Here is an 11,247-nt window from a genome sequence, read left to right as displayed (position 1 = left end):
AATTAATAGGTGGGAAATAACAAATGGGTTTGAATGTGCCCTCGTGACATTTAAAGAATGTGAGGCAACTTCGTAGAAGCTAATAGAAAAGAAGAGATGACTATCTTTATAGTGTTGAAAATCTACTGTTGACTCACAAAAGAAACTTGCAAGATCTATCAAGTACTCATTCCAAGAAGCTATCTTTGGAAAATTATGCCTATGGTCATGTTGCAATGAATCATTCGAGGCCATGGATGTAGCAACTTTAGTCTCAACAAAAGCAACATTAGGTCTCTGGAACCTTAGTTGATGAAATGATATTAAGGTTCAAATGACCATATTGCATCTCCTAAAAAATGTCCACACTAGATGCCTATGCGTGAACATCATTTGAAAGAACATTATGAGAAAAAATTGGAAAGGTGTATAATCTAGACTAATTGTTTGCATCTTTAGCTACAACAATATATTTGCTACACAAATATTGAATGTCTAATTTGATAAATATAAAATAGATTGGTTGATAATGAAGGAATCCAAAGACATTATTGAATGATCTCTTGCCCATGTCAATAAATCCTCTTATACAAACACAAATATGTGTTGTTAACCATTAAAAACATGGTGTAGAATAAGTCTTGAATGCAAAAAACATACTATGCTATGAAGCTAACATGTGAAACTTTTGAATTAAGGAGTTGTTACCTTGAATTAAAATCTATAATTGTGATAATTACTTACCCCTTCCATCTCTTTTGACTTTGAAGAAGAAGAAGACGAACCCTTTGACATAGTTGAAGCTAGTTTGATATTAATCTTTTGTAGAAGATGTTTGAAATCATCAATTTGTTTTTAATCCCATAGATGTTCATCATGCTTTAATTTCCTACAATATGTAATTGTGCTTCTCCTTAGATGATTCCACTTTTAAGGAATTTTTATAATTAGATTGTGTTATCTTTTTGTGGTTTGTTCTTTTTCTTTTTAGAATTGTCTGATTCCTTTTGTCTTTTAACTTCACTAGCCATCAATACCTATGACCGAGTATACTTAATGAAACCCATTTAAATTAACTTCCTTAGTTCTTGAGTTAAAATATTAGAAAATTGATCAAATTTTATATGGCTTTCCCATAGAAAGTTGATGGATGTGAAAGCTAGAAACAAAAAACTAAATATTCTATAGCAAGTTTGAATAGAATATTAAGAAACATTTTTGTCTTTTTTAATCAATACCACATTCTTTGAGTCGTGTTCTTAGATCACCGACCTTAACTTGATAATCTTGGATATTGCAAAACTATTTAGATCAAAATTTATGAATTCATTATCAATTTTCTTAATCTAATTAGTTTGACAATATAAATAAGAAGCTTTTCCTAAGTCTCCTTAGATGTATAACACTTCCACACATGAAAGCTAAGAGTTTTTTCATATCCACTAAGTCATACCTCTTTTCCCTTATCATTGTTTGTTCTAAATTAGTTTCTAACACATGTTTAGTATGACCTTCACTACTTAATTGATTCCATACCAATGCTTTCAATGGTGAATAGTTGTAAGGAGTTAGGTGAGGGATTTTAGAGTTGCCCATGGATAAATTAAAAGAAAACAATGCAACCCAAAGAATTGAAAGCAGATATAATTACAAGATTACCTACTCAAATTCATTCAATCAATTATCCCTGGTAAATATATTACAAATTCCAAATTAGGTCACTTACCAATTCAACAATGGCCTTGATCTTAATATATTACAAATTCCAAATTAGGTCACACAACTAAAAGTAAAATTTTGACATAGAATGAGATAAATCAGACTACATTGGTAAAATGTATATTAAAAATTATGTACTTGAAATAAAATTTCACAAAAAATATAATTATATGAGCCCAAATATAACCCTATAAAATTACAAAATGAGACTATTCAACAATACATGTGAGAATTTACAATTTTTTTAAATTGTATTAAAGATGGTTTAAAAACATTTACAATCTATTAAGTATGAAAGAGTACATGTAGTCTATAATTGCTCATCAAAAACTAATTAAAAAATATATGCCAAAGCCTCACAGGAAATACTGATCAATTCCTATCTGTTGGTATTTTGGTATGGTTTTGTCATTTATGTCAACACCTACTAACACTTATCAACTGTGGCACTTTGAAGAATTGGAAATGTTCACCAACAAGTAAGTGACTTATGCACAGTCACCGGTATCTGGTACACCGACATGATATAATGTTCATCGGTACTTGGAATGATATGGAAAACACCTTGTTATGTTGAAGACATCGTTTGGACACTTTGTCTTGGAGTTTTGTTCATTGGCATATTCATATTTGCATATTTGCTGTTACCGGCAAATAGGTCTAGAATAAGCACCGACAGACTTATCTTTTCCAGAGCAGCGTGACACACTATGGAGAGGATTTATTAATGTTGCAAATGCATCAAGCCGACATGTTGAAACAATTATTGCATCTGACATTGTTTTATTTGTAAAATGATTTTATTGTAATATCTTTTAGAGCCGACCTACTAAAATTGGTCTTAGGTTATGATATAAATGTAAGGTCTTATTTGTAAGATCGGGTGTGAAATGTGAAAAAGAATTGTGTGAAGGTATATGCGAGAATAATCAGAGCTATACATGCAGACACCATTTGAAGGTTGAAGGAGGGTTTTTGTGAAGACAATCAAAACTACACCGGTATTGAATCCAACATAGTAAGATGCTATTTTGAGCAGTACATCCTTATTGGATTTAACCATCCAATTGTACTCAGTGTGACTCCCATTTGTGTTTGAGCAGTGAGCTCTAGGCGCTTGGCCTTTCTGCATGTCCAGACCCCATTTATATACACATACTATTTGCATTAGTATCTTCTGATTGTGGGTAAGGTTTCCCACCATGGTTTTTCCCCTCACATGGTTTCCACGTACAAATATTGGCGTTATGTGTTGTGGATGTTATTGTCTTTCTACTTCATGCATTAATCCTTACTGGTATTGCAATTAACTGATAAAACTGTCTACCGACATAAAAGACTGGTTTACCGGTATTAAGCATTAAAGTTGGTTAAGTTGTTTTTAGTTTGAATTTATTTTGACAACCGATTCACCCCCCCTCTCAGTTGTCCCCGAGACCTAACAATTGGTATCAGAGCCTAGTCCTCTTCTGCAGAAGTTTAACAACTTGAGGAGATCCAATGTCTACTAACTATTTCAGGAAGGACAATCCTAAGCTTGATGGAACCAACTATGGAATATGGAACATCAGAATGGAGACACATCTAAATTGCATTAGAAAGGACATCTAGGATGTTACAAAAAATGGCTATACAACTCCTACAACCAGTCAGCCTAATCCACCAAACTTGGCTAAAGATGAGGAAAATGATTGCAAAGCAAGAGAAGCACTTTTGAGCGTATTAACAGATCAACAAATCATGGGATTATCAGATAGGTCTACTGCTAAAGCTATTTGGGATCATTTGGAAACACTGAATGAAGGAGATTCCACAGTCAAAATTGCAAAACTTGAAAGCTTCCGGGTTAGGTTTGCAAATCTGAAAATGGAAGAAGATGAAAGGATTTATGCTTTTATGGAAAGAGTTAATGAATTTTTTTTGGGTATTAAATGTTGTGGAGGAACCTTAAGTGAAGATGAAATTGTTTCAAAAGTTTTAAGAGGATTGCCACCGGCATATAAAATGAAGGTTACTGCTATAAATGAGTTGAGAACAATGCCTAATACATCAGTAACTAGGGATACATTGATTGGAAAACTTTCAGCTTTTGAAATTGAAGAATTTGGTCCCATTGCTACTATAAAGACAGATTTAGCTTTTAAAGCATCAACATCATCTGCACCATCATTTGACAAGTTTGATTGGAAAGCCTTTTATGCAAGAGAACTTGAAGAAAGTAGGAGATAAAATGAAGAACTTGAAGAACTTGAAGCACTATTTGCAAGGAAAATGCCTAAAGGTCCAATTGGAAGTAAGTATGAAGGTAAAGCACCCTTTAAATGCTTTAACTATAATAATATTGGTCATATGGCTTCTAGATGGATAGACATGCTAGACTAAGAGAAGAAGCTAGAAGAACATACAAGCCTAACCCTGAATATCAGAGATACAGATTTAAGAAGAATAAAGATAAATCTTGTTATCTTGCTAATGAAGGAGTCACTGATGATTCTGATGAAGATCCGACAGACAATGGATGAGTTTTTGTTGCTATAATAGAAGATCAACCGACACCTACTGCTCAACCTGTAGAATAGGCCTTGGCAGGTAAAATTGAAGTTAAGGATGAATGGATCATTGATTTAGGATGCTCACATCATATGACTGGTGATAAAGGAAAATTCTTGAACTTTCAGGAATATAATGGAGGTCTAGTAAGATTTGGAGATGATAAAGCTTGTTTGATCAAAGGTAAAGGTACAATATCTCTTGATGGTAAGCATAATACTGACAATGTTTACTATGTGGAAGGTTTCAAGCATAATCTTTTGAGTGTTGGTCAATTAGTTGAGAAAGGATTTCAGTTACAATTCAAGAATGGAAAATGCAAAATTATGAATAGAATTGGCTTAGAAATTGCAACCAGTAATCAAACTAGAGGTAACATCTTTCATTTGAATAACAGTGAAAAGACATGCTTGGTTGCACATATTGATGAAAGTTGGCTATGGCATAAGAGACTCTGTCATGTAAATTTTGATTGCATGGTAAAAATCAGTACTACTAAGGCAGTTAGAGATTTACCTAAGATTATTAAACCTCACAATCTGGTATGTAAGGAATGTCAATTTTGAAACAAGCTAGAGCTACTTTTAAAAGTATTCCAGAAAAATCAAATAATGCTCTTGACTTAATTCATACTGATTTATGTGGTCCAGCTAGAACTAAAACTTTACAAGGCGATAGATATTTCATGCTAATCATTGATGATTACTCTAGAATGTGTTGGGTTACTTTTCTCAGAGACAAATCAGAAGCACTTGGGAAGTTCAAATTATTCAAAGCAATGGTAGAGAATGAAACCGGTAAGAAAATCAAATGTTTGAGATCAGATCAAGGAGGAGAATTTACATCTAAGGAATTTAATGCATTCTATGAAGTGAATGGAATCAGAAGACAACTATCAGCACCCTGGACACCACAACAGAATGGAGTTGTAGAAAGGAAAAACAAAACTATCTTGGATGCAACTAGAAGTATGTTATCTGAAGCAAATCTACCACATGTGTATTGGAGAGAGGCAGTAAGCACAACGGTCTATACATTCAACAAAGTTCACATCAAAGGAGAAACCAGTAAGACCCCTCATGAACTATGGTTTGGTATTACTCCTACTCTTAAATATTTCAGAATATTTGGAAGCAAATGCTATATAGAAGAGATGCGTATATTGGCAAATTTGATCCTAGAAGTGATGAAGGAATATTTCTTGGTTATTCATCTAAGAGCAAGGCATATAGATGTTTTAACAAAAGATTACAGAAAATTGTTGAGAGTACAAATGTAAATATTGATGAACAATTCAGAGGAACTTCAAGGTATATAGACTCTGAACCGGCAAAAGAGATTCTGACAAATGAATCTATATTGAATCCACCGGTACAGAATGAAGATCCAGTTACACGGATATCATCTGAAAATTCCACTATAACTGAGGAACAACAAAAAACAAAGACACCTCGGTATGTAAGACTGAATCACTCTGAAGAACAATTAATTGGAAACAAGTATAAAGGAGTTATGACAAGAGGAAGACTAGCAAATGAAGAGGTATGTCTTATTTTTCAAATTGAACCATCATCAATTAATGAGGCATGTGAAGATAAACACTGGATTAAAGCTATGGAAGAGGAACTAGAACAAATTGAGAAAATAACACATGGACATTAGTTCCCCGGCTTAAAGACAAAAATGTGATTGGAACAAAATGGGTATTCATAAACAAACTTAATGAAGATGGTAAGGTAATCAGAAATAAAGCAAGACTAGTGTGTAAGGGATATTCTCAAAAAGAAGGAATTGATTATAATGAAACCTTTGCACTGGTAACTAGAATTGAGGCAGTCAGATTATTCTTGGCTTTTGCAGCACACAAGAACTACAAAGTATATCAAATGGATATTAAATGTGCATTTTTGAATGGAGATCTTGAACAAGAAGTTTACATTGAACAACTTGATGGATTTTCTTTGACAAATAACAAAGATATGGTTTGCAGGTTAAGGAAAGCTTTGTATGGATTGAAGCAAGCTCCAAGAGCTTGGTGTGCAAGATTGGATAAGTATCTTTTGAAGATTGTTTTTTTTAAAGGTAATGCCGACAACAACTTATATTACAAAGTGACTAATGATGACATCTTGGTTATAGAAGTCTTTGTTGATGATATAATCTTTGGAGGAGAAGATTATGTAAAGACTTTTCTATTGAAATGCAACAAGAGTTTGAAATGTCTATGATTGGAGAAATAAAATTCTTTTTAGGATTGCAGATTTCACAGACTGATAAAAGTATAATCTTGAGTCAATCCAAGTACTTGAAGGAGTTACTAAAGAAATCTGGGATGGAAAACTCTAAACCGGTAAGCACACCTATGACTACAAATGACAAATTATCACTAAGAGATGAATCTACACCTGTTAATCCAACTAGGTACAAATCTATAATAGGAGGCCTATTGTATTTGACACAAACAAGACCTGATATTATGAATGCAGTATGTATTATTTCAAGATTTCAGTGAAATCCTAGAGAAAACCATGAATCAACAGTAAAAAGGATTTTCTGGTACTTACAAGGCACTACAAATCTTGGATTATGGTATCCTAGAGATGAAAACTTTGAATTATGTGCATACAAAGATGCAAATTGAGCAGGAGATGTGGATGATAGAAAAAGCACCATCGGTGGAGCATTTTTTCTTGGCAGCATATTAATTTCTTGGTTGAGTAAGAAACAAAGTTGTACATCTTTATCAACAACAAAATCAGAATATGTTGCATCGGCAACTAAATGTACACAAGTACTATGGCTCAAGAAAATGTTGAAGGATATAAAGGTAAAATGAAAGGAACCTATTACTATCTATTGTGATAACACTGCAACAATTGATATATCTAAGAATCCGGTATTACATTCTAAAACCAAACATGTTTCTATCAAATTGAATTTTCTAAGGGAGAATGTTGAAGCAAAAGAAATAAAACTGGTTTATGTGAATACTAAAAAGAAGATTGCAGATATTTTCACTAAACCTTTGCCTAAGGAGACCTTTGAATATCTTAGAGACCAACTTGGGGTCATACCCCCACTAGTAGAGACTTAGACAGTTGATGTTTGTCATCAACCGATAGAATTAACAGAGAAATCTTTTACTCCGGCTTTGATGAGGAAGCTACTTCTCAGAGGGAGTAGTTGGTATACTGAATTGGTTGGTATTTTGTATTTACATCTGGTTTTGTATTGACTTTGGCATTTGATGTCAAAGGGGAGAGATTGGTATGGAAAAACACAAGAAAAAAATGTCACTCCCAGGGGGAGAGATTGTTACTTTGGGGAGAGATTGTTTATATCTGAATTTTGATTTCTGGTTATGATTTCTTTTTTGGGAGATTGTTGGTTTTTGGTATTTGGCATTTCTGTTTTGGCACTTTGATGGTTTTTCCATCTTGTGTTGCCATTAATGGCAAAGGGGGAGATTGTTGGTATTTTGGTATGGTTTTGTCATTGATGTCAACACCTACTAACACTTATCAACTATGGCACTTTGAAGAATTGGAAATGTTCACCAACAAGCAAGTGACTTATGCACAGTCACCGGTATCTGGTACACCAACAGGATATAATGTTCACCGACACTTGGAATGATATGGAAAACACCTTGTTATGTTGAAGACATCATTTGGATACTTTGTCTTGGAGTTTTGTTCATTGGCATATTCGTATTTGCATATTTGTTGTTACTGACAAATAGGTCCAGAATAAGTATCGACAGGCTTATCTATTCCAGATCAGCATGACACACTATGGAGAGGATTTATTAATGTTGCAAATGCATCAATCCGACATGTTGAAATGGTTATTGCATCGGACATTGTTTTATTTGTAAAATGATTTTATTGTAATATCTTTTAGAGCCGATCTACTAAAATTGGTCTTAGGTTATGATATAAATGTAAGGTCTTATTTGTAAGATTGGGTGTGAAATGCGAAAAAGAATTGTTTGAAGGTATATGCGAGAATAAGTAGAGCTATACACGTATATATCATTTTAAGGTTGAAGGAGGGTTTTTGTGAAGACAATCAAAACTACACCGATACTGAATCCAACATAGTAAGATGCTATTTTGAGCAGTACATCCTTATTGGATTTAACCATCCAATTGTAGTCAGTGTGACTCGCATTTGCGTTTGAGTAGTGAGCTCTAGGCGCTTGGCCTTTCTGCATGTCCAGACCCCATTTATATACACATACTATCTGCAGTAGTATCATATGATTGTGGGTAAGGTTTCCCACCGTGGTTTTTCCCCTTACAGGGTTTCCACGTACAAATATTGGTGTCATGTGTTGTGGATGTTATTGTCTTTCTACTTCATGCATTAATCCTTACTGGTACTGTAATTAACTGATAAAACTGTCTACCGGTATAAAAGATTGGTTTACCGGTATTAAGCATTAAAGTTGGTTAAGTTGTTTTTGGTTTGAATTTATTTTGACAACTGATTCACCCCCCCCTCTCAGTTGTCCCCAGGACCTAACACTATCTACTATGTATACAATAGTCTTGTATAGATTAGATACACATTTGATATATCATAATCAAGTCCTAGCTACATGTATCAATAAAAAATGTGACTTATGTTTATGCCTTTAGTAATTCCCGCTCTCACTACATCAGTCCCAATCTACCCATCCAATGGGGAGATCTATGTTTGATATTTCTTCATTGGAGTTTACAACCTGCATGGCTGAACATTCCCGTATTTTGATGTGGTATCCAAATCCTCCTTTCTTGGCTCTATTATCTTCTTTTACTAGCTCCTTTCATTTGGATTTTTCATTGGTCCTCTTTTCTTCATTGTATTCTTTCACTAACTCCTGAAGTCCTTTCACAAATGGCTTATAGTCTTAATTTGTATGCACCCAGGTAAGCCCATATGAAACCTCAAATATGTTAACTCTTACGATACCATCCTCCAACAACTTTTCAAACTTGAACCTTGAGATGTTCATTGTGACAGAGACTTGCAAGGCAACATTGAGAATGATGAGTCTCTTGCAAGACTTAGTAAGCGCCCGTCTACCCCGTTAAAATTATCCCCATTCCTCATTTTCTAGATTTTTCATATAATTTCATTAGATAGTACAAACCAAAAGAGATTGAATTCCTTATTCATAGTAGTGATAAAACCAAATACAATCTCAAAATAGATAATGTTTTCATTTCAACTTTTCAAATTAGAACAAAATTGTTTTCAAATTTATTTTGCTACAAAACATTCAAGAAATATGTGCTTAATACTTTCAGGTTTCCTGTAAAGAGTACACAAGTCATTCTCACTTTTGAATTCTTTGTAAGGCAATCTCTACAATAAGAGCAACCATTTAAAACAATCCTTTTTAGGTTCCATATTCTAGAGAAAATATCATGCCATTCATTATTTCTCAGATTTACTTGCCATATGTTGTTAAGATGTTCAATAAGATCAACACTGCTACATAGAGAGTTATAAATTAGTTTAGCATTAGTTTTTATTAAAACATTACCATTAGCCCACTTATAATGCATAAATATATTCTCATCCCAAGAATAGACCTTCGGAAGGCAAAGATGGGTGCATGATTCCCTAAGGACATAATAGGTCCTTCAACTCAAGATAGAGAGCTCAAATTATCGACTTAAGGAAACCAAGGATTTCAGCTGATTATGAAGAAGGATATCTTTAAAACATTTGATAGCTTTGAAGTACCACTTCCTAGCAGAGCAACCTTGGAGAAGGGCAAGAGGCTTGTCTTTATGGGAAACATTCCACTAGATGGATCTCTCCCCACAAATACTACTATCTTCAGCAATGGCCTCATTATGAGTAACACTCTTCCAAGCTTTCCATATTGTTTTAAACACTATGGATCCTACAGGGGAAACATGTAAGCTACCAGCTAGGAGGTAATCAAGAGGAAGGAATTTCCATGTCTTGGATTGCTTAGGAGCTTGATATTATTTCTAATAAGTATTTTCCATGGTTCATCCCCTTCCAGTGCTTTCAAGATCCATTTTTCCACCACACCAATTCCTTGTAGTTTAAGGTCTTTCAATCCTAGACCCCCCCCACTTCTTGTCTAAGCAACACCATTTCCACTTAATAGAATGGGCCTTCTTTTTCCCTTTTCCATCAAACCAAAGGAACCTTCTTATTTGTTTTTGAATATCATTGACTTGGTAACTAGTAAACAACCAAATTCAGAGTAGTATATATTGTAAGAAGATAATATTTTTTGGCACACTTGTATTTTGCTAGCAAGAGAGAGAAATTGCTTATTCCATTTGTTCAATTTGTTATCAATTTTTCCTTTGATCCAAAGACACATTTCCTTCAGACAAGGATTGATTGCAAATGGGATGCTAAGATACCTTACCTGTTTAGTGGGTCCACCCTATTGAAAATTATCCTCGACAAACCAAGACGAGGGCTAGGCTAGCACAATGGATTTAGAATTAGAATTTTTAGCACTAGAGCTATCACAAAATAGATCAAACTTCTTGATAAGTGATTCCATATCATCCTTATTCAATTCAATAAACAAGGCAACACCATTCACAAATTGGATGTTCAAGAGAACCTCTTTGTTGGGAAGGGTGATATCTTTGACCTTAGGAGCGATAGATGATTCTTTGAGTAAGTAGTACATGACATCAAAATAAAAAATAAGGCTAGGGCTGGGGGGCATTCCTTCCTAATAGATATCTCTAGAGGGAAACTCTCAGTCAATGAACCATTAATATCTATTTGAGCAGATGCATCCTTCATAAGAGTTTGTACTAGATGATAAAAAGTGTTTGGAAACCCAAAAGCCTCCAACATCATTAACATGAAAGACCATTCAACCTTGTCATAGGCTTTCTCAAAATCAAACAATAACATTGCTGCATTTTGGTTGGACTCTTTAGCTCAATTCATTTCTCCTCAACTTGTCAATAGATTTTTTAGAATACATCTTCCTTTGATGAA

Source organism: Cryptomeria japonica, chromosome 11 (genome assembly GCF_030272615.1).
Source record: "Cryptomeria japonica chromosome 11, Sugi_1.0, whole genome shotgun sequence".
NCBI classification, from domain to species: domain Eukaryota; kingdom Viridiplantae; phylum Streptophyta; class Pinopsida; order Cupressales; family Cupressaceae; genus Cryptomeria; species Cryptomeria japonica.
Note: the sequence above shows the minus strand (reverse complement) of the source record.